The 23995-nt window shown below is 42.1% G+C and overlaps 1 protein-coding gene and 1 non-coding gene across 2 annotated transcripts in view; one reads left to right on the top strand and one right to left on the bottom strand.

Annotated features, from left to right (window-relative positions):
• The window catches only part of LOC135100959 (uncharacterized), a 228424-nt gene that overhangs the window by 93924 nt on the left and 110505 nt on the right, over positions 1 to 23995 (bottom strand). The window lies entirely within an intron of this gene.
• On the top strand, positions 11273 to 11343 carry Trnag-ccc (transfer RNA glycine (anticodon CCC)). Its single transcript has one exon. It is a non-coding gene; the product is annotated as a tRNA-Gly (tRNA).

Raw genomic sequence — 23995 nt, 5'->3', positions numbered from 1 at the left:
GCTGGGTCATTAGCGAGCTTTACAAGAAGATTGGGCAAAACATATGGATGAGGATGATGGGTGGAAATAACTAGGTACTTGCATGTACAGGAGGAGGCAGTAGACACCTGCCTAAACGATAATTACTCCCAGTGAGGTCTAAAGCACTGTTCAGGGGGTGCTGTGAACTTATCATTAAACCCAGCTGTGACCTCACTGAACGCTTCCCTTTGTATCTCGCAACACAAGGGGGCAGTCACAGCCTGCCCTCTAAAGACAACTCTCTTCCTCCACACAGAACTACAAGCACCTAATAACACACACACACCCTTCACTCAAAAATTTCAAAATCATTATGGCGACTCCTACACCAGCCTCGGAGTCCCCGTCTGGGGAGGGGACCATAAATGTCCCCAGGTCGGACTACCTTTCTGTCGACGACCCTAAGTGTCTTGACATCCCCCCCTCAACTTTTTCTTCATTAACTTCTGCAACATTCGTGGTCTAAGATCTAATTTTCAGTCTGTAGAACACCACCTCTCCTCTTCTAAACCTCATCTTCTTTTCCTCACTAAAACTCAGGTGTCTGAGGCAACTGACAGTAGCCCCTTTTCTGTTCCCTCCTACTTTCTCTATCCTCATTTTCGATCCAAAGCTGGATGTTGCGTTTATATGCGCAATGACTTAACCTGCTCTCGTGCCCACGCTCTTGAATCTTCCGAGTTTTCCACCATCTGGCTACGAGTACAAAGTCACTCTCAAACTAAATTTATCTGTGCTGTATACCTTTTACCTAACTCCTCTGATTATAAGAAATTTTTTGACTACTTAACTTCCAAAGTGGAGCACATTCTGAACCTCTTCCCTTTTGCAGAGATCTCCATTCTTGGAGACTTCAATGTTCACCACCAGCTTTGGCTTTCCTCTCCCTTCACTGACCATCCTGGTGAACTAGCCTTCAACTTTGCTATCCTCCACGACCTAGAGCAATTGGTGCAACACCCTACTCGTATTCCTGACCGTCTTGGAGATACGCCGAACATTCTTGACCTTTTCCTGACCTCTAATCCTTCTGCTTATACTGTCACCCTTTCTTCTCCGTTGGGCTCCTCCGATCACAATCTCATATCTTTATCTTGTCCTATCGCTCAAATCCCTCCTCAGGATCCCCCTAAGCAAAGGTGCCTCTGGCGTTTTGCCTCTGCTAGTTGGGGGACCTGAGGAGGTATTTTGCTGATTTTCCTTGGAATGACTACTGCTTCCGTGTCAGAGACCCGTCTTTGTGTGCTGAGCGCATAACAGAGGTGATAGTGTCTGGCATGGAGGCGTACAATGCTCACTCTTTTTCTCGACCTAAACCTTCTAAACCTTGGTTTAATACAGCTTGTTCTCGTACTATACATGATAGAGAGGTGGCCCACAAAAGGTACTTAAGCCTTCCATCAACAGAATCTCATGCACTTTATATTTCTGCCCGGAACCATGCCAAGTCTGTTCTCCAACTAGCCAAAAACTCCTTCATTAATAGAAAGTGTCAAAACCTTTCAAGATCTAACTCCCCTCGTGACTTCTGGCATCTAGCCAAAAATATTTCCAATAACTTTGCTTCTTCTTCTTTCCCTTCTTTATTTCAACCAGATGGCACCACTGCTATCACATCTATTTCTAAAGCTGAACTCTTCGCTCAAACCTTTGCTAAAACTCTACCTTGGACGATTCTGGGCTTGTTCCTCCCTCTCCTCCACCCTTTGACTACTTCATGTTACCTATTAAAATTCTTCGCAATGATGTTTTCCACGCCCTCGCTGGCCTAAATCCTCGGAAGGCTTATGAACCTGATGGGGTCCCTCCTATTGTTCTCCGAAACTGTGCCTCCGTGCTTGCACCTTGCCTAGTCAAACTCTTACAGCTCTGTCTGTCAACATCTACCTTTCCTTCTTGCTGGAAGTTTCTCTACATTCAGCCTGTTCCTAAAAAGGATGACCGTTCTAATCCCTCAAACTACCGTCCTATTTCTTTAATTTCCTGCCTATCTAAAGTTTTTGAATCTATACTCAACAGGAAGATTCTTAAACATCTATCACTTCACAACCTTCTATCTGATCGCCAGTATGGGTTCCGTCAAGGCCGCTCTACTGGTGATCTTCTGACTTTCCTTACTGAGTTTTGGTCATCCTCTTTTAGAGATTTTGGTGAAACCTTTGCTGTTGCCTTAGACATATCAAAAGCTTCTGATAGAGTCTGGCACAAAGCTTTGATTTCTAAACTACCCTCTTACAGCTTTTATCCTTCTCTCTGTAACTTCATCTCAAGTTTCCTTTCTGACCGTTCTATTGCTACTGTGGTAGACGGTCACTGTTCTTCTCCTAAATCTATTAACAGTGGTGTTCCTCAGGGTTCTGTCCTGTCACCCACTCTCTTCTTATTATTCATTAATGATCTTCTAAACCAAACTTCTTGTCCTATCCACTCCTACGCTGATGATACCACCCTGCACTTTTCCACGTCTTTTCATAGACGTCTAACCCTTCAGGAGGTAAACATTTCACGCAGGGAAACCACAGAACGCTTGACTTCTGATTCTTCTAAAATTTCTGATTGGGGCAGGGCAAACTTGGTATTGTTCGATGCCTCAAAAACTCAATTCCTCCATCTATCAACTCGACACAACCTTCCAGACAACTATCCCCTCTTCTTCAATGACACTCAACTGTCCCCCTCTTCTACACTGAACATCCTCGGTCTGTCTTTTACTTATAATCTGAACTGGAAATCTCATATCTCATCTTTAGCTAAAACAGCTTCTATGAAGTTAGGTGTTCTGAGACGTCTCCGCCAGTTTTTTCTCACCTCCCCAGCTGCTAACTCTGTACAAGGGCCTTATCCGTCCATGTATGGAGTATGCTTCACATGTCTGGGGGGGGGTTCCACTCACACTGCTCTTCTAGACAGGGTGTAATCAAAAGCTTTTCGTCTCATCAACTGCTCTCCTCTAACTGACTGTCTTCAGCCTCTCTCTCACCGCCGCAATGTTGCATCTCTAGCTGTCTTCTACCGCTATTTTCATGCTAACTGCTCTTCTGATCTTGCTAACTGCATGCCTTCCCTCCTCCCGCGTCCTCGCTGCACAAGATTTTCTTCTTTTCCTCACCCCTATTCTGTCCACCTCTCTAACGCGAGAGTTAACCAGTATTCTCAATCATTCATCCCTTTCTCTGGTAAACTCTGGAACTCCCTGCCTGCTTCTGTATTTCCACCTTCCTATGACTTGAATTCCTTCAAGAGGGAGGTTTCAAGACACTTATTCATCAATTTTTGACTACTGCTTTGACCCTTTTATGGGACTGGCATTTCAGTGGGCATTTTTTTTTTTATTGGATTTTTGTTGCCCTTGGCCAGTGTCCTTCCTACATAAAAAAAAAAAAGAAATGTCTCATACAGGGGCTGCCACGTGTAGGCCTGATGGCTTCTTGCAGCTTCCCCTATTTTCTTATGTTCTTATGTTCTTAAAAACTCGAGCAAGACCAAGACTAAGACCTCAAGACCAAAACAAGACCGCACCACCAGTCTCGCTCACCACAAGCCGCAGCACCATTACTCACCGCCTCCCGTTGCCTGAAGGAGTAATGGCTGACGTCACCACTCCGTCACCACTCCGTCACCTAACCTGTTTTTTTTTTTCCACGAGTTTTTCCTTCAGGGTGACGAATGAGGCCTCAGCGTGACGTGGGACGAAGAGAAAGAGAGAAAAAAGAGCAAAGATTAATCAATTGCCCAACGAACAGAATCTCTCCTTCGTGATGAATTTTGTGGATTTTCATTTTCTGTGATGCATTTTTTTTTTCTGGTACTCGAGTGTGACGCCGCTGAAAGGCGATGGGAGGAGAGGGAGTGGGAAAAATGAGGAGGAAAAGTAAAAAAAAAATCAAGATAAGAGAGAACAGAAATGAGGACGAGAAGCTGCGGGAAAATAAATGTAAGACTATGAGAGAGAGAGAGAGAGAGAGAGAGAGAGAGAGAGAGAGAGAGAGAGAGAGAGAGAGAGAGAGAGAGAGAGAGAGAGAGAGAGAGAGAGAGAGAGAGAGAGAGAGAGAGAGAGAGAGAGAGAGAGAGAGAGAGAGAGAGAGAGAGAGAGAGAGAGAGAGAGAGAGAGAGAGAGAGAGAGAGAGAGAGAGAGAGAGAGAGAGAGAGAGAGACCAAAAGATCAACAGACTCATAAAGGAAAAAAGACAGAAAAAATCAATAACACTAAAGAAAAGAAACGAGCGGAGACATATTGGAAGAGGAACAAAGAAACATGAGGAAGAATGGGAGAGATATTAACACTAGCGGATGGCGGGAGGGAGGGAGGGAGGCGGAGGTAAAAAAATTGACAAGAGAGATCAGCTCAACTTTTTCACGCTCTGCTGAGTGAGATAAATATCACGAACATCTCAACTCAAGGCTATCAGGTCACACTATTTCAGAGTCATTTGGCAAAGCAGTCTGCATTATTCTTGTTCTTCATAGTGTTATTTATGATCATAAATGGAAATATGGCATGATTTATAGACACTGCCACGTGTAGACCTGATGGTTTGCTACAGACTGGATTGTTCTTGTTCTTCATAGTGTTATTTTTGATAATAGGAGGTAATTTGGATGTTTTATAAAAAGACTGCCACGTGTATAGGTCTGATTGCTTCTTCCAGACTAGACTGCTCTTTTTCTTCACGGTGGATGGGATGACAGAGGATGATAGAGGGATGTTTTTATACAGAGACTGCCACTTGTAGCCTTGATGGTTTCTTGCAACTTGCCTTCTTGTGTTCTTATGGTTCTAATATCAGGAAGCGTCCCCTTGATTAAAGAAAAACAAGAGAAAAGAAGACAAAAGACAATGGATGGAATGTTTAAGTTTCTCCAGCAATATAGAAAATCCTGTGTCACTTTGGCTATCAATGTGCACTTTGTTATTACTTTTTTTTAAGCGTATTTGTCGATCGGGAAATACGTTTATTGGAAGCTTTAAAAATGGGTCAGGAAGGCATCGATCCAGAGAGGTGAGGCAAGGCGCACCCCAGGGAGGAGACTGGAGGGACTGACCTCGTGTGTGTGTGTGTGTGTGTGTGTGTGTGTGTGTGTGTGTGTGTGTGTGTGTGTGTGTGTGTGTGTGTGTGTGTGTGTGTGTGTGTGTGTGTGTGTGTGTGTGTGTGTGTGTGTGTGTGTGTGTGTGTGTGTGTGTGTGTGTGTGTGTGTGTGTGTGTGTGTGTCTGAAAAATATTGACATCATTAATTACTGTTCTTTGCTTTTCTTCCTCCTCGTCCTCCTCCTCCCCGTCCTCCTCCTCTTCCTCTTCCTCTTCCTCCTGTCACTCCCTAACGTAAAGCTCCTCCATTCCTCCACTTCTTTTCCCTCTTCCTCCACCTCCTTCTAATTTTTCCCTTGATTTTCCTCTTCCTCTTATTATACCTCCTGTTCTTTCCCCTACTGCTCTTTCGTTCTTTCCTCTCCCCCCTTCTTCCTTCTACTATTCATTCTACTCCTCTTTCCTCCCACACCAGCCATCCCACCATTCACGAACCACTACCACCGGAGATAGAGGGCGTGGGTCCTCCGTTCAGTAACCCAATACGTCGATATAGAAGTTAACTAGCCGATAGACGAGTTTAATGACGCGCGGAGATAACGACGCCGAGCTGGGTCATGGGGCTCGTAAATCATGGGAGTTGACTGCATCATGTGAGCCACGCGTGTCTCATCCATCAAGGGCCCAGCGAGGAATGTATGGTGGCAGGGGAGGGAGGGAAAGGGATAGAGAGAGAGGAGAGAGTATGCGATGCGTGGATGCTAGGAGACAGAAGGTAGAAGGGAAGTGATGAGTGGGTGAGTATAAGGTAAAGAATTGGAGGTTATGTTAAGGAAAAGGAAGGAAATAATTGTGATACGAAAAAATAGAGGGAAAGGAAGAGTATTAGTTTGAAAATTGAGGGTTATGGTAAGGAAAAGGAAGGAAAATAATGTGAAACTGGTGGAAAAAGAGAAAGGAAAGAGTATGAAGTAAAAATTGAGGGTTATGGTAAGGAAAAGGAAAGAAATTAATATGAAACTGGTGGAAAAAAACAGGAAGGGAAGACTATGAAACAAAAAAAATCTAAAAAAAAAATAGAAAATGGAGCACGGTGCAGGAGGAAATGGATCAGACCATGACAAGGTGGAGTGACATACAGAAAAAAGTTAAAAAAGATCCACACATAACATTCAATTCTCCAATATGTAAGTTCTCGAGATAGTGAGACACTACAACATTACCATCACTCTCATCACCTCTGCCACACTATCACTGCTATCCTCCACACAGCGGCCATCCCCTCTTCCACCATTCCCTGCCTTGCCACGTCACTATCTCCCGGATCAAGGGCGACGAGCCGCCACCAGGAAGGAAGGAAGGAAGAAAGAAGAAAACGCAGCAAAAATAAGGCCACGAGGGGCAGAAATCAATGAAAAACTGATGGCTTGATTCATTCCTGCGAGTAAAAATAAATAAATGAGTAGACAGATAGATAGATAAATAAATAAATATAAAAAGTAAACAAATACAAAAAACGAAAGGCCAATTAAACAAAGATGCTACGTTTCAGTTATCTATGACTGATAAGACCATTAGCATTATGAAGGTTAAACGGGAGGGGAAGGGTAAAGTGTTTTGGGAGGAAGGGGAAGAGCATACGTGATGGGATGAAGTTCAAGATATTAAAGAGATCTCGAGGTTAGGCGAGAGGAAGGGAAGGGGATGATAGTGCCTGAGGGGAAAGGCATATGAAAGGAAAGAAGAAGGTTGAGGGGAAGGGGAGCGATCACATCGGTCGTGTCTAGGGAGGGACAGGTGGTGGTGGGATATCACATCAGGTCACATCATGTAATTTTAACATTTGGAAGGGAGGAGGAGGAGGAGGAGGAGGAGGAGAAATACATAAAATTAGATGGGATGATTAAATAGCAGTAGAGTTTTAGGTCTTTGAATAGCTGTTTGGGAGAAGGAGAAGGAGAAGGAGTAGGAGGAAGAGGAACAGAAGCATAAGCAGTAGGAGAAAGACGAAAGCAATAACTAATATAACGATAACGGTAACGATAAGGATAAATATTTTGACGATAATAAAGACGAAAACAGCAACGACAATGACAAGAATCAAACGACCAAAACGAGGAAGGCGCCGCTCTCAAACCAACCAATCATAATAATTTACTACAGTACTTATACTCATCACAGGTGAGCACAAGTCTGCGTACTTGGCCGTCCACACTTCGCCTCGCAGCTCCTGACGAAGAAAACGGGTTGTCACCTTTAATGCGAAACAGATAATCAATAGAATCTTGGAGAGAGGTGGGAGGGCTTGAATATTATGATGACCGAGAGGAGACGAGGCTGAATAAAAAGGAAAAGAATGAAATGAGCAAAAAAGAAAAGGGAAGCAGAATGAATAAGGGATGGAAGGAAATTAAAATGATGAGGGCAAGGCGGAGAAAAAGCCAAGAAAAAAAAAATGAAATGAGAGAAAATTACACATAGAGTATGAATGACATAAGTTTGAAACAGAAATATGACACAATGGACTGAGAGGCAATGTGGTATGTGATAAAGATGTATTATGTCGGGTGGATGGTTAATTATCGCATTAGAAGCATTACAAAAAGAGATGCCACTGCTGGAGGGAAAAATTAAGTGAAAGCTCCAGGTTACAGAGCGAAACTTGAGACAGCCAAGTGTAATTAATGAATCTTATCAACACTTAGAGAAATTAATTCAAGGATAAGGAACCCGCGTCTTTATAACTCTGCATCCCTCACCGTAAGTATATTGTATTGTGTAGCTTGTCATAAACAGCCTCGTTAGGGACATGATGTATGATGGTGCTTGTTCGTCTTCCATATTCCTTAGTGTTAGCAATATTGGAATGGGAATGAACACAGGTAATACAAAATGGAAGGTAAATACGATTGTGCTTAAAAATTATTCTGGTTTGCTGCAAGTGAAAATAACATAAAAGAAAGTAAATGTTTGTGAGAATAGGAGTATAAAAAGTTAAGGTGGGTAAAAGTTTGGTAATGGTTTTTGAGAGGAAAAATAGTTAATTAATTGCTTCAACAGATCCACAGAGTAAAAATTGGGATCTAAAATGCAGATTTCTATTCAATAAGCATTAAGAACGTAAACCAGAGCGTGATAAAAATTAATGGAGTGTTAGTGGCAGAAGTGAGCGAGTTTAAAGATCCATCTCGCACTATTATGGAAAGAAGGAAAGACGAAAAAGAAAAGATAAGCTGGGAAATGGAGATATACAGACAAACTGGCAGGTTGATGGATAGATAGATACATAAAAAAATATAGATAGATAGATAGATAGATAGATAGATAGATAGATAGATTAACTGACTGACTGACTAACAGATAAATTCTCCATCCTCAGTTATATATTCAACCATTCCATAATCCACGTTGTGAAAGAAGCAAAAAAAAAAAAAAAAAAACAGCTCTACGGTATAATGAAGTACATGTTTGGCTTCCGCTTCTTTACTCCTACTTAACTACAAGGAATACAGTGCCAGGATTCGTCTGAGTCAGTGCGAAGAAAGACGGCTCAGAAACAACCAGGGACCATAAATATATCTGACGGAGCTTTAGCGAACAATACCTGGTACCTTTATTTTCCTATGTGTAAGGGGGAATAAAGGGAATATAATAATGTAATAAATAAATAAATGAATGAATAGATAAATACGTAAATAAAATAAGATAAAAAAACAACACTTTATTGTCACTCTCTTCCAACACATAGACGCATAAAAAAAATAAAATAAATAAAATAGGGAAGAGTGTAAAAAAAAAATCGTGTTCCATTCTCGCTGCAAACATAAACAGGTGTCACGTCTCCTTCGCGTCCTTTACTGCCAAGCCTTCCCTCCATCTCCCTCTCCCTCACCTCGGCAGCTGCGTCTCGTGTTCGCCTCACCATCTGTCTCCGTCAGCGTGGAGTAAACAAGGAGGGCCACAGGAAACCATAAATGCCTCCTGTCATGGCCCCGAGAGTCCTCCTACGGCCTCTATCTGACGGAGGCCGGACGAGGGATGGCGAGGGAGCCGAGAAATGGATGGAAGGAGAGAGGGTGAGGGAGTAAGGGAAAGAGAGGGAAGGATGGAGAGGCAGAGGATGGGAGAGTAAAAGAAAAGGGATGAAAGATAGGAATTCATAGAGAGAGAGAGAGAGAGAGAGAGAGAGAGAGAGAGAGAGAGAGAGAGAGAGAGAGAGAGAGAGAGAGAGAGAGAGAGAGAGAGAGAGAGAGAGAGAGAGAGAGAGAGAGAGAGACTGTGCACTCATCGTTTATCTATCGTAAAAAAAAAAAATGGAGTACCTTCTGAATAAAAAGAGAAAAAATATACTTTTAAGGTACGCTTTATAATACAACAGCAACGCATAATTTCTACAATTTTTCCGCACTAAGATGATCTGATGAAGCTTCATCCTCTGAATGCACCTGGATTTTTGAGAATGTCTGAATACTGCAGCGGTTTTATTTCTGAAGCTCCTCTGATTTGCATGGGTCGTGAAGGCTGGCTTAAGATTTTCAATGTCAGGCTTAGCAAGTGACGTCTCTCTCTCTCTCTCTCTCTTTCTCTCTCTCTCTCTCTCTCTCTCTCTCTCTCTCTCTCTCTCTCTCTCTCTCTGGTAGTGTGTGTTAATGGTCAATAATGTTTCCTCTACCTCCCATTGTGTATGTGTGTGTGTGTGTGTGTGTGTGTGTGTGTGTGTGTGTGTGTGTGTGTGTGTGTGTGTGTGTGTGTGTGTGTGTGTGTGTGTGTGTGTGTGTGTGTGTGTGTGTGTGTTTTAACTTTCTACAAACCCTATTTCATACTTTTTGTTCCAATTGTTTTGCCTTAGTTGATCTACACGTACTAAATACATACATACATACATACATACATACATGCATACATACATACATACACACACATACTTACACTTCCTCAGGCTCTATGTAATACTTTCTCAAACTCAAGCTACTTCAATTAACGTACACTAATCTACATTATTCCTCGTTTCTAAAATATTTCTTCTCCCTTTCTCTGTATTTCTTATCTTTCTTTCCTCCCTCCCTCCCTCCTTCCTTCCTTCCTTGTCTCCTTCCCTTCTTGTCTTTCGTTTTATCAAGTTCATAAATCTTCTCTTTCAGTTGAGATGGAGGAGGGAGAGAAGAAGGGAAGTAAGGAAATAAGGAAGGAAGGAAGGAAGGAAGGAAGGAAGGAAGGAAGGAAGGAAGGAAGGAAGGAAGGAAGGAAGGAAGGAAGGAAGGAAGAAAGGAAGGAAAGAATAAACGAACGAAGGAAAAAAAGAAAAAAATAACAGATGAATGAAGGAATGAAGGAAGGAAGGAAAGAAGGATGAAAGAAAGGAAAGAAAGAAGAAATGAAAGAACGAAGGAAAGAAGAACGTACGAACGAAGGAAGGAAAAAAAGGGGGAAAAGGAAGGAATAAGGACAGAATCTCTTCCTAGACTGAAAACTCACAAGAAAACTCACGAAAGAAAACGGAATAACGCACTGATGAAAGGAGGAGGGGGAAGCTCAAGAAAAAAAAATGGAATAAAATAGAGGATGAAGGATAGAAGAATGATGATGACAGGAAGAAGACGAAGAAAAATGGAATACAATAAAGAGTGAAGGACACAAATATGATGATGACAGGAAGGAGACGGTGCTGGGTGAAAAAAAAAGAAATGAGAAAACTGAGAAAAGATGTGATGAGTAATGAGAAATAAGAATAAAAAGAAAGATAAATGCAAAGATACATACACAAAAGTAAAGTTTCCCCAGCAAAGCACCCGGGAGCAGAAATAAATAAATAAATAAATAAATAAATAAGTAAATAAAAAAACTGTGAAAAGGACAGGATGAGTAATGAAAAATAAGAAAAAAGAGAAAATGCAATGGTGCTTACATGAAAACACACACACACACACACACACACACACACACACACACACACACACACACACACATACTGTCTCCGTACTGATGACTGAAGGATTGTTTTTCTCGTTCTATTATTTGTTAATCCTTTCAGTACCAGACATTGTTTTTTTCTTCATAATTTACATTCTAAACGTATTTAGACACACGTATGGAGGTGTGAGGAGTGACGCATTAAGGCAGAAAATGCGAGACCACCACCACCACCACCTTCATTATTATCATCGCTCACGTTGTGGTGTATTTCAAAAATCACAAAAAAATTATCGCCGTGTCCATTCTTCATAGCGCCGCTGGTGTAGTGGTATCATGCAAGATTCCCATTCTTGCGACCCGGGTTCGATTCCCGGGCGGCGCACTCCACCTTTTCTTTCACTACACTGTATTAAATATAGCAAACAAGTCGAGCTATTCTGAAAGACACCTGCTGCTGATCCTGCTAAATTTGTGTGCGTATGCGTGTGTATGTGTGTGTGTGTGTGAGGTCACGTGAGAGTGGTCTTTGCATCAGTCTTTACTAAGAGCCAGTTCTCCTTTCCTCTGTGGAGGCGATGAAGGCGGCAGTAACTCACGCCCCAAACAGCCTGTAGGTGATCACTCAGGAGGAGGAGGAAGAGGAGTAGCAAGCTTGTGTTTTTTACGCAATGATAACTTAAATGGTGTCTTCACTGTCAGGATGACACTTGTTCGCCGCTCTCTCTCTCTCTCTCTCTTTCTCTCTCTCTCTCTCTCTCTCTCTCATGTCGTTTACGTCAGGTATAACAGAAGGCAGAATGGCCTGGACAGTGCCGTAGGTGTCCTCAAGAAAAAAAGAAGACACATTTTTTTTCCCGATGGGAGACTGTACTAATGGGTCAGTGAGGTCACCGTCTGCTGTGAATCTCCTCAAGCTTAATGAAGTGGTGTGCAAGCTTGGAGTGTCTGCTAAAGACGCCAGTGACAGCAGCAGTTGTGAACGAGTGGTTCTATTTTTCGGGGTGTCCAAGGATTTTTTATTTCAGATTAGAATTCATTCCTGCTTTGAAGAGAAATCATGGTTTATTACGGCGAGCTTTTCGTGTATGGCAAGGTGACCCTGACCGCCCAGCAGAAGCGTGTGGCGGAGGCTCGGGAGGCAGCGGCCCGTTGGGGGCGGGAGCGCGCCCGCCGCTGGGCTGCGAAAGTCAAAGTGGCCACCAAGGAGCGGCACGTGGACACCCCCGCTGAGCACCAGCATGGGGTGGGGGGAAATCTCCCCCAGATGGAGGTCAGTACCGCTCACAATGTGGTACTGACGAAGAACGACCTCCCCCTGCTGGAGGCTGGGTTCCCTTCCCAAGGAGACAGCCCCCAGCAGCTGCGGGAGGCGCTGGCCCGGCACAGCGAGGAGGTGCAGGAGATGCCCGTTATCCTGCACTGGCCCCTGTTGCCGGTGATGGACCCCGCCCTCTGGCAGGTGCCCCGCACCCGCGGCGGGAATCTGATGCTGCGGGGCGTGCTGGTGCCCCGCCCACGAGGCGCCCACGCCCTGTGGCAGCTGGAGGGTGTCTCCCAGTACGTGGAGCGATCCATGTCACTGGTGAGATTTTATGACTTCGCCACTCGGCGACGTGAGGCCGCAGCGAGGCGAGGCACGGGCAACCATGCCGCGCTGTGGGCTCACTACGAATACCTGCGTCAGCGGGACGCCCGGCGAGGGGCAGCAGGTGCAAGCTGGCTGGCCTTGGGGGTGGTGCGCGGAGCACTGCTCGCCGTGCCATTCCTGTGCAGCGCAGCCTTTCCCACAGGTCGCACCGTATAGGACTGGATGGCGGACTGCAGTGCACTCCTTGCCCGCCCATCCCAAGTGAAGGTTGAGGCGTCTATGCCTCCCGCAAGCCCAGGGACAGCAATGACTGACAACCCCGCCTGAGGTTAATAATGACTGACAACTCCACCTGTGGGTAATAATGACTGATGACCCAACCTTAGGGCAATAGTAATGACTGATAACCCCACCTGAGAGTAACAATGACTGACAACCCCACCTGAGGGTAATAATGACTGATGACCCCACCTGAGGGTAACAATGACTGATGACCCAACCTGAGGATAACAATGACAACCCCACCTGAGAGTAATAATGAATGATGACCCCACCTGAGTGCAGTAATACGGAGGGAGCAACGAACAAAGTGAGACAGACGACGGCGAGAAACAACTACACAGACGGCGATGACGAACTAATACACAAAAAGCGATGATGAACTAATACACAGAAGGCGATGACGAACTAATACACAGAAGGCGATGACGAACTAATACACAGAAAGCGATGATGAACTAACACACAGAAGGCGATAACGAACTAATACACAGAAAGCGATGATGAACTAATACGAGTACACAGAAGGCGATGACGAACTAATACACAGAAGGCGATGACGAACTAATACACAGAAGGCGATGATGAACTAACACACAGAAGGCGATGACGAACTAATACACAGAAAGTGATGATGAACTAACACACAGAAGGCGATGACGAATTAATACACAGAAGGCGATGATGAGCTAATACACAGAAGGCGATGACGAACTAATACACAGAAGGCGATGATGAACTAATACACAGAAGGCGATGATGAGCTAATACACAGAAAGCGATGATGAACTAATACACAGAAGGCGATGACGAACTAATACACAGAAGGCGATGATGAGCTAATACACAGAAGGCGATGACGAACTAATACACAGAAGGCGATGATGAGCTAATACACAGAAGGCGATGATGAACTAATACACAGAAGACGATGACAAACTAATACACAGAAGGCGATGACGAACTACCACACAGACGGCGATGACAAAATGATACACAGACGGCGATGAAGAACTACTATACCGAAAGCGATGACGAATTAATACACAGACGGCGATAAAGAACTACCACACAGAAGGCGATGAAGAACTACTACACAGACGGCGATGACGAACTAACACATGAAATGACAGAAAGCGGCGGAGGCGACAAACACAAAGACGGCGGCGACAGGCAGGCAAATAAATAGACACACAGACAGACAAGCCTGCTCTCATTGTATTACGTATGACTTACTTTTTCTCAAACTTTAACTTAAGCACAGACTCACGCTTTGTTATCTGCTAATGTAAATGTTTTCATAAGTGATAATTTTTCAGATTAATTCAACAAGACTTCAGTAAATATATATATATATATATATATATATATATATATATATATATATATATATATATATATATATATATATATATATATATATATATATATATATATATATATATATATATATATATATATATATATATATATATATATATATATATATACTCGTATATATATATATATATATATATATATATATATATATACAAAATTTCTTACCCAGTGATGTGCACGTGAGATTGTAATGGGGGGACTTTGAAATAATGGGTACGAGTTTGATATAGTTTGATTTACAGGAAGAAATCAGAAGGAACAGAATGGTAGGTTGAAACAGAAGGACATGTTTCGTATAGGGACTGCCAAATGTTCTCAAAATTAAAGTTTCTCCTAAGCATACAAGAGAAGAAAATTGAAGATAAGAGACATAATGAATAATGATGAATAAGAAAGAGAAATACAAAGGGCATCTAGGAGCAAACAAATGAATACATAAATAAATAAATAGTGAGAAAACCACGAAAAAAGACGATGAGTAATGATAAATAAGAAAAAAAAAAAGATGAACATATAAAAGTAAAGTTCCCCCAAAAGCACAAACAAAAAACGGGATGAGTTGGCACGGGTCAGATGGTAGTGGCGGAGGGAAGCCGAGTGATGGATGAGGAAAGGAAGGAGAGGGAAGGAGGGACGCACAGAGGACCAAGGGACGGAGGGCGGGACTATACAGCTGTGGGTGTCTGATAACGCGATGTCTTGCAGTGTTCGTGGTACTCGTTCGAAATATTATTGCTTTTCTTGATTCATACTTAACTGTTGGTAGCTAATATAACAGCCTAGTGGTGAAAATAGGTCCTTCTTTTCTCCTTCACACGAATCCATGTATTTCTTTTCTATTCTTGCTTCCCTTTTCGTCTTTCCACCTATCTTTTTTTCCTTTCCCCTAAAAGGTATAACTAATACAGCAAGTCAGTGATGAAAACATTACTTCTCTCCTCACGAATTCATGTTTTTCTTTTCTATTCTTGCTTTCCTTATTGCCTCACCACCTAATCTTTTCCCTTCCACTAAAACTTTCCTATCTACTTCTCCTTCCATCCTTCGTCTAAGCACTCTCCCTTCTCCATTCCCTTAAAATACTCCCTTATTTATTCCCCCTCGTCCTTCCATCACCTAAACATTTATCTGTTACTTCCACTCCTCTCACCTAAACATTTTTTACCTACACACTCCCCAATATTTTCTCTCCTTTCTTCGCAGCGGTGCAGAACTTTCTTCACGCTATTTCTGCCTCCCTTTGTACGACCCTTTCCTCGCTAAGGCTTTATCCTTCACTCTTTGTTGGTTTCCTTCTGCCATTAAAAACTTTCAGAAACTTAAGTCCTGATCAAAGATGAAGCAGTACTTGATCGCCAAAGGAAGTAGGAGGAAGAGGAGGAAGAGGAGGAGAAAAATGAAGGTATAAGCCACGCGTAATAAAAACGAAAGATGATAGACTTTAGTTATTACCTGAAAAAAAAAAAAAAAATCGATTAATCAGAAGAAATGTATAGTTGAGTCGTCCAGTGTGACCTACGCTTGTTGGCGGAGGGACACTCAAGGGCAAACCTGATAAAAGATATGTTACTAGTACTGGTAATTACGTAGCTTTTTGTGAGTTCAATGTCTCTGACGCTACAACGTTCAAAGTCACCGTCACTAGTCGCATAACACAACCCTTACTTCCACTGTGGTTAGTGTCTCCTCCTGCAGTCCTCTAACCGGCTCAAAATCAATTGAATGTAATGAGATTGTGAGCAGATCAAAGGGCTTAAGTCTCGGGACTGAAGATTAATATTTCCCTTAGTCTTAGTCTTAAGTCCTTCGCGTCAGTATTTTGAAACGATCCGAGCTCTCATATCGTTTATTATCAAATACCTCATTGATAATTACTAGTAGTCAGTTAGTAAGGTTCACATGTGTCTTTATACCACTGATAATGCAGAATGCTTGCTAAATTATCACTTTAGAAAACCACCCCTAAAAATTTCAATAACTTTCACTAGACCCTAATATATCAATTCGAGAAAAGTCTACAAACGTTTGGAAATACAAGAACCCTGAACTCATAGGAATCTATCAAATATAAGGGAGACTTAAGACTAAAACTGAAGGGCAAAGCAAACGAAGCATAAAGGAAGGGAGAGTGGAGGGTTACTATATATCTGACCAAGACTCTTCACATCGACGCTCTTATGATTCTTTGTTGCGTCACGGAAGTCAATCAGTAGGTCAAATATTTGCGAAAGACTCATGTATCTTTCCATAACTCAAACTGTCTAAAAGTGGCGGCCTCGTGGCTTAATTTGAAAACTTCAGTGATATTATCGCTTCGAACAATTTTTTTTTATCCTATTTATTAATTTGTTCTTTGATTACGTCCTATCTGTCTATATTCATTTCATATTGAACGTGATTTTGTGGGGCTTTCAATCGTATTTTTTTTTTTTTAACTCGCTGCGGCTTAGTATATTTACAACTATTTCCAAACCTACGCAGAACAGAGCAAAGAAAAATATAATTGTAATAAATGAATAAGGAGAAGTTACTTTTGCTACACCCAACTGCAGAAAACATAGCAAACTTCATAGAAACCTCTATAGATGCCCTGAAAAAATTGAATTGACACCTCGGTACTAAAAATGTCCTATTTACACATCTATAACTGTTAATATATATATATATATATATATATATATATATATATATATATATATATATATATATATATATATATATATATATATATATATATATATATTTTTTTTTTTTTTTTTTTTTTTTCCGTTATAAAACATTCTTCTCCTGTGGGCTGAAGTGTCCTTAATGAAACTATCTTACACATAACTAAATATTCAGGCGTGAGGCTCATAAAGCACTTATATACACTTAACACACCTGTTCCTCATTAAAGCTCCATTTATAGCAGGGACAGTGACGCACACGCACACACCTGCTTACCTGTCTGGCGAAAGTAAGTTTATGAACGTATCTTATAATGTTATAATCTTGCTTCATTTACTCTTTTTTTTTTTTTTTTACCTGATATTTATAATTCCTAGGACTCAGTCCTCCGGGTCTTGTCACGTGCTCTAAATATTACACTCCCTGAAGAAGGCAACAAGCAAAAGGTAAGAAAATAAGGTACTTCTATTTGATCCTGCGTTTTTTCGTCACCACTACTTTTCCCTCCAGTTGTTTATGTTATCTACTCTCATTAGTTGCTGCATCTTTCTGATAGACACCTGGTTTTTCCTCCTTTCCTCCCCCTCTCTCTCTCTCTCTCTCTCTCTCTCTCTCTCTCTCTCTCTCTCTCTCTCTCTCTCTCTCTCTCTCTCTCTCTCTCTCTCTCTCTCTCACCATTAACAGGCCGAAGATGCTCTCGCGGACAGCTTCCTTGGGGGGCGAGTGGGCGAAGAGGATACTGGGGAGTTAGTCCCGAAATAGCTCTAATTAGAAGGCGGGTATGGAGGAAGAGCTGGGTGGGAAAGGATCAGGAGAGGAGGAATGCCACCAGGAAATATGGAAGTAATGAGTGTTAAAGAAAGAGCAGAGAACAGGAAGGTAGGCCAGAAAGATGGGAGGGAAAAGGCGAGGAATGTAACTCGGAAATACAGAAGTAATGAGTTAAAGAAAAGTGGACAGATGATAGTAAGGAAGGCAGGAAGGAGGGTTGGAGAAGATGAGAAGGCACCGAATGCAACGAGGTAATTAAGAATAGGAATAACAAGATGAATGGAACATGAAAATAAGAAAAAAACTGGAGGGGAACGAGAGAAGAGAGAAATATAATTCAGACAGTACTAAGGTATAAATATTTAAGTTAAATTCCAGAGAATGAAATAGTGTTGAGGTGATTCTTGTACTTATTACACAGCAAGAGAGGACAACAATACGAGAGATATAACGAAGAAGACACACCAACAAAAGGATAAAGCATTAACAAGAAGACACATAATTGAGAGGACACACTAACAAACACACCAACAAAGAGGAACACCATCACACACCAGTATGAGAGAGCCCCACCAAGCACACCATTTCCAACAAACCAACACAACACAGGGAGTCAGGAGTCAGTAAAGAGCCCGCAGCAACGGAGCAACACTCTAACGCTCAACCTAAACCCTAGACAATACTCCCTCGTCCTCTCCCTTCCCGAGACTCCACCTGTACCTAATTTCCTTACCTGAGTGGCACGGAGGGCGTCTTAGGAGGATTACAGCCGAACAGGTCAATATAAGCACTTCTAAACACTTCCAGCAGCTCCCACTGAAAACATGAAGCGAATGAGAGACGTGATATGAAGCACGAGGGAGAAGGAAAACATTAAAACCGGCTACCGCTTGCTTCTTGGTCGCAATTTCTCTTTAGGGTGTAAGAAATGTATTGATAAAAGCAGATGAAAATTATCTTACTAAAGGATTTAATTCCCTTCATGCACCAGTGGTTGAGGAAGAAAGGGAATTGAAGGGAAGGAAGAGAGAGGGGGTTGAGATGAGGATGAGAGGAATAGCATGGAAAGGGGAGGGAAAATGAGGCTATAAGAGGATTAAGAGCGAGGACGGGAAGGGAAAGGTAGGGTAGGGGAGGGGAAGGAGCTGCAGGGAGATGGGAGGGTGGCAGTGCAGTAATAGGAGTGTGAGAGGGGAAGTGTGGGAAAGTGGATGCTGCCTGAGTGAAAGCTGAGCAATACTACGTGTATAAATACCACGATCATCTTGTCGCTGTTGCTATGATAATCTTCACTACTTCCACCACCATCACACCGCCGCCACCACCACCTCCACCACCACCACCACCGCCATCACCATCACAGCCGCCGTCACTGCCACTTACAGCAATATTAAGCAGTTCATGCAGTTGCAGGCTCATTAGTTGCTTTGCTTTAACTCTCCCAACTTAATAATAGCAATAATATCAGTAATTATGACTGTAAGGGCAATGATGATGATGGTGATGATGACGATGATGATAATGATGGTGGGGGTGGTGATAAGAACATAAGAACATAAGAAATAAGGGAAGCTGCAAGAAGCGACCAGGCTTACACGTGGCAGTCCCTGAATGAAACACACCTACCTATTTCCATCTGTTATCCCCATCCATAAACTTGTCTAATCTTCTCTTAAAGCTCTCTAGTGTCCTAGCACTAACTACATGATTACTGAGTCCGTTCCACTCATCTACCACTCTATTTGAGAACCAATTTTTTCCTATTTCCTTCCTAAACCTAAATTTTTCAAGCTTGAACCCGTTATTTCTTGTTCTACCCTGGTTGCTGATCCTAAGAATTTTGCTTACATCTCCCTTGTTATAACCCTTATACCACTTAAAGACTTCTATCAGGTCCCCTCTTAACCTACGTCTCTCTAGAGAATGTAAATTTAACAGCTTCAACCTCGCCTCGTAAGGAATACTCCTCATCCCCTGTATTCTTTTAGTCATTCTCCTCTGTACTGATTCTAATAGACCTATATCTTTCCTGTAATGTGGGGAGCAGAACTGCACAGTGTAGTCTAGATGAGGTCTGACCAGCGCCAAGTATAACTTTAATATTACTTCCGGCCTTCTACTTTTAACACTCCTAAAAATGAATCCTAGTACCCTATTTGCCTTGTTTCTGGCTTCTATGCATTGTTTCCCTAGACGGAGTTCAGAGCTAACTATAACTCCTAAATCTTTCTCGTACCCTGTACCTACCAGAGTTTGGTTGTTTAATGTGTACCTATTGTGTGGGTTTCCTCTACCTACGCTAAGCACTTTGCATTTATTGATATTAAATTGCATTTGCCATCTATCCGTCCATTCATTCATTCTATCTAAGTCTGCCTGCAAGGCGATGGCATCCGATTCTGACCTAATTAATCTACCTATCTTTGTGTCATCTGCAAATTTACTAACATCACTACTAATTCCACTATCCAAGTCATTGATATACTCGTATATTAGAAATAACAATGGCCCTAATACTGATCCCTGTGGCACCCCACTAATTACATGATCCCACTCGGATTTCGAGCCGTTTATTACCACTCTCTGTCGCCTGTTACCAAGCCATGACCCTATCCAGCCTAACACCTTCCCATCTATCCCGTGTGTCCTAACCTTTCTCAGGAGCCTTTGATGGGGTACCTTGTCAAATGCTTTACTAAAGTCCAGATATAAGATATCATAACTATCACCATTATCTACTGCCTCGTACACCTTACTGTAAAAACTTAACAAGTTTGTCAGGCAAGACTTCCCCTTCGTGAAGCCATGCTGTGACTGATTTATCAAGTTATGTTTGTCTAAATGTTCCCTAATGTTCCTCGCTATTATTGACTCTAACATTTTACCTACAACTGAAGTTAAGCTGACAGGTCTATAATTAGACGCTAAAGTTTTATCTCCTTTCTTAAAGATGGGTACTACATTAGCCTGCCTCCACATTCCTGGTACCTCACCCGACTCCAGTGATTTCCTAAAGACAGAAACTAACGGCTCACTAATAATCTCTTTACATTCCTTAAGTACTCTGGGACATATTTCATCAGGTCCTGGTGACTTGAACTTTTTTAGCCTATCTATCTCCTGTTCCACTATCTCCCTAGTTATGGAAATATCTGTCAGCTTCTCATTCTCATCTGCTCTAAACACCTGTTCACTATCTGGCATATCCTGCATGTTTTCCTGGGTGAAGACAGTTAAAAAATAATCATTCAGAAGTTTACTAATCTCCTCCCCAGAACTAACCAGCTCCCCATCTGCTGCCTTTAATGAACCTACAGTATCCTTATTCTTCGTCCTGTATACCTATATGCTGATGATAGCATAACATAATACTAACAACAACAACACCAACGTGACCACCACCACCACCACCACTACCATCAGCACCACTATCACCAGAACCATTACCACCACCAACAACAAGAACAAAAATACGATCATATACAATTACAAGTTGAGAGGTGAGGCTGCCGGTGTGCAGGGGAGGCAAGGCGGAGGCAGGGGTATGGTGGCGCAGGACCGCTTTGCACCTCGTCGTACCGGCGCTATATTTGGCCCCATCTATCTAGAGGAGTGTGTGACAGGCGCGTGGATGAGTCGCTGCGAGACACACGACCCCGAGGTGATTTATCGCTGCTGCTTCTTAAATTATTCTCCCCTCCTTTTTTTTTTTTTTTTCCTGTACGCCGCCAATCCGTGGTGTCGTTGACCATAATGTGATACTAGCGGTAATACTTCTTCATTTTCTTAATCTAACGGGCTCAGACCAAGTGCTACACAAAGGCAGTAGAAAAAGGCCCACTGAAAAAATAAAGGATCACATATATTACTCTTTGGAAGACTGTTTTTCGCGGATATTTGTAATGCATAATGATTTTTTTTTTCTTCTGAAACTAGAGACGCTGTGAAGAGAAAAAATTGCAACACGTAACTAAAAGCACCTCGTCTGAGTCTAGTTGATTCACACATACATTTTTAGTCTTCTATGCACACAGAAGGCAGACCAAAAGCAAATTCAAGAGAGAAAAAAAGACTCGCTTATTGTCTCATCTAAAAGCTGCGTACCGTGAGTGGGTGGTGCGCACAATAAAGCGAGCGGAGTGAATCAGCCATCTGTAGGTGCTGGAATGAAGAATACGTAGTAGTGCCCCGAAATTTCAATCACTAAAAGTTTCTATTATAGGTCTTTGAGTGGAATGAATCGTGAAATGGCAGCGATGGTAGCAAGAACGAGTCAGGAATTCTACTGGATCATATAAAGGTGTTTTGAGTTACAATCATCCCACTCAAGGCTACTGAGTTAACCTCCCTGGTCCTGGCCACACAAACCTACCTGGTCGCTGCCAAACACTCGACACACATCTGGCATTATCTCAAGCACCCCTCCACGCACTCTAACCTTGATATGTTTGTGAAGCAGGAACTCAACTGACTGACGCGAAAGAGCCGATCGCCACTCTAAGCTGTTCAGGTCATAAGCAGCTTACCGGCGCACGTGATACTGATGCAGCACAAGTGTTCGTGTTCATTACACTAATACTCTTTGGTACTCGTGGTGACACTCGTTTGAATAGTGGGATTTTCCGAAGGGAGAATAAGTGAGAGAATAAGAGAGAGAGAGAGAGAGAGAGTGAGAGCGAATAAGTCAGGATAATGATTTTCTCCATCATCACAAATGTTACTACCTCCACCATCTTAGTTGTTATTCCGTCCATCATAACAACTCTTCCCTCCTTCATTTCAATCATTCCCTCTATCTTAATAATTATTACTTCCTCTTCTTGACGCCACACATTGCCTATGATGCAATTCTTTGTTATAGCGGTAAAGCAATGGAGGAAGACGAAACATACAGACAGGTAATTATCCATTATACCAAAGTCATACAGTTATTATACCCATAAAGCGCATTTTACGATGTAGTTTACAAGTAAAGGATAAAAACATACACACGAATGAGTGAAGAATTCTGAAAAAGTATCAAACTCAATCATCATAATTACTAGGTGTGGATTCATAACAAGTAAAATAAAATACAAATAATTGACACTTGAAGACAAATACTTAAGCGATGCTGAAATCAATAAAATCGTAAACGTAATGCTAAATGACAGGCAGGAACTAAAAACCCACTCCTGTCAGTTCTCATGAAGGTTAATAGCTATTTCCTTACCTGTCCCACCTGTCACTTACCTGAGCCCACACTCCACCTCCTCACTTCCACATCTGCATATCGTCCTTTCCTCATTATTTAAAACACTTGAAAGCTGTATATTTCTCTCAAACTGACAATGGTTTTGAGATCTGAAGGACTTCTCGAGCGTGGCAGCGAAGACACAGCGTTGTTCCCACACACGGAGTTTATATTCTGAGCTAAAATTATTCCCTGTTGCTTCAGGGGGCGCGTGAAATTACGTGGTGAAGGAGAGGGAAGCGAGCGGCTAGCGTCAGCACCATGACAGGTGGTAACAGCTTGGGTCTGGGGCACGCACGCACGCACGCACGCACGCACTCACTCACACACACACACACACACACACACACACACACACACACACACACACACACACACACACACGGGTAAAGAAGTGATGTATCTATCTATCTATCAATATATCTATCTATTTATCTATTAATATATCTATGTATCTATCTATTCCTCAGTCAATCAATCTATCTTTCTATCTGTCTGCCTGCCTGTCTGTCTGTTTGTCTGTCTTTCTGTCTATCTGTCCGTCAATCAATCAATCAATCAATCAGTCAATTAATTTATATCTATCTATCTATCTATCTATCTATTATTTATCATTCAGTCTATCTATCCATCCATCCATCCATTCATCTATCTATCTACCTGTGTGTCTATCCGTCTACCCCCCAGTCTATCTCTCGCTGAAATTCTGAACACCACGGGTACTTTCCACATTCTTTTCAGGCACTTCCGGAATCTTCTCTGACAGAGTTAACTATCTCTTCACCCTCAGTGCGTAATTTCTAAAGAGCAAGACTTTCTTTCCCTTCATGCTTCATTACCTTCAATTAAAATGAAAACAAGTTTGTAAATTAATTTGAATCTTTTACCCTAAAACTTGGAACGCTATTTCTTTTCTATATCTCTTTCCCTCGTACTTTCTTTAAAAAAAAACTTCTGAGGTGGAAAACTAAGCAGGAAATCAGATAAATGTGTATAATGGATGAGTGAGTGAGTGTGAGGAGAAGTGCGTGTGAGCGGGTAAACGAGCGTGTAAGGTATAGTGTATTGTATATATCTGGTATTTATACAGAAAACTGGTCGTGTTCCTCAATACTT

Source organism: Scylla paramamosain, chromosome 5, assembly GCF_035594125.1.
Source record: "Scylla paramamosain isolate STU-SP2022 chromosome 5, ASM3559412v1, whole genome shotgun sequence".
Classification (NCBI taxonomy): domain Eukaryota; kingdom Metazoa; phylum Arthropoda; class Malacostraca; order Decapoda; family Portunidae; genus Scylla; species Scylla paramamosain.
Note: the sequence above shows the minus strand (reverse complement) of the source record. Positions and strands in the feature narration are given on the sequence as shown.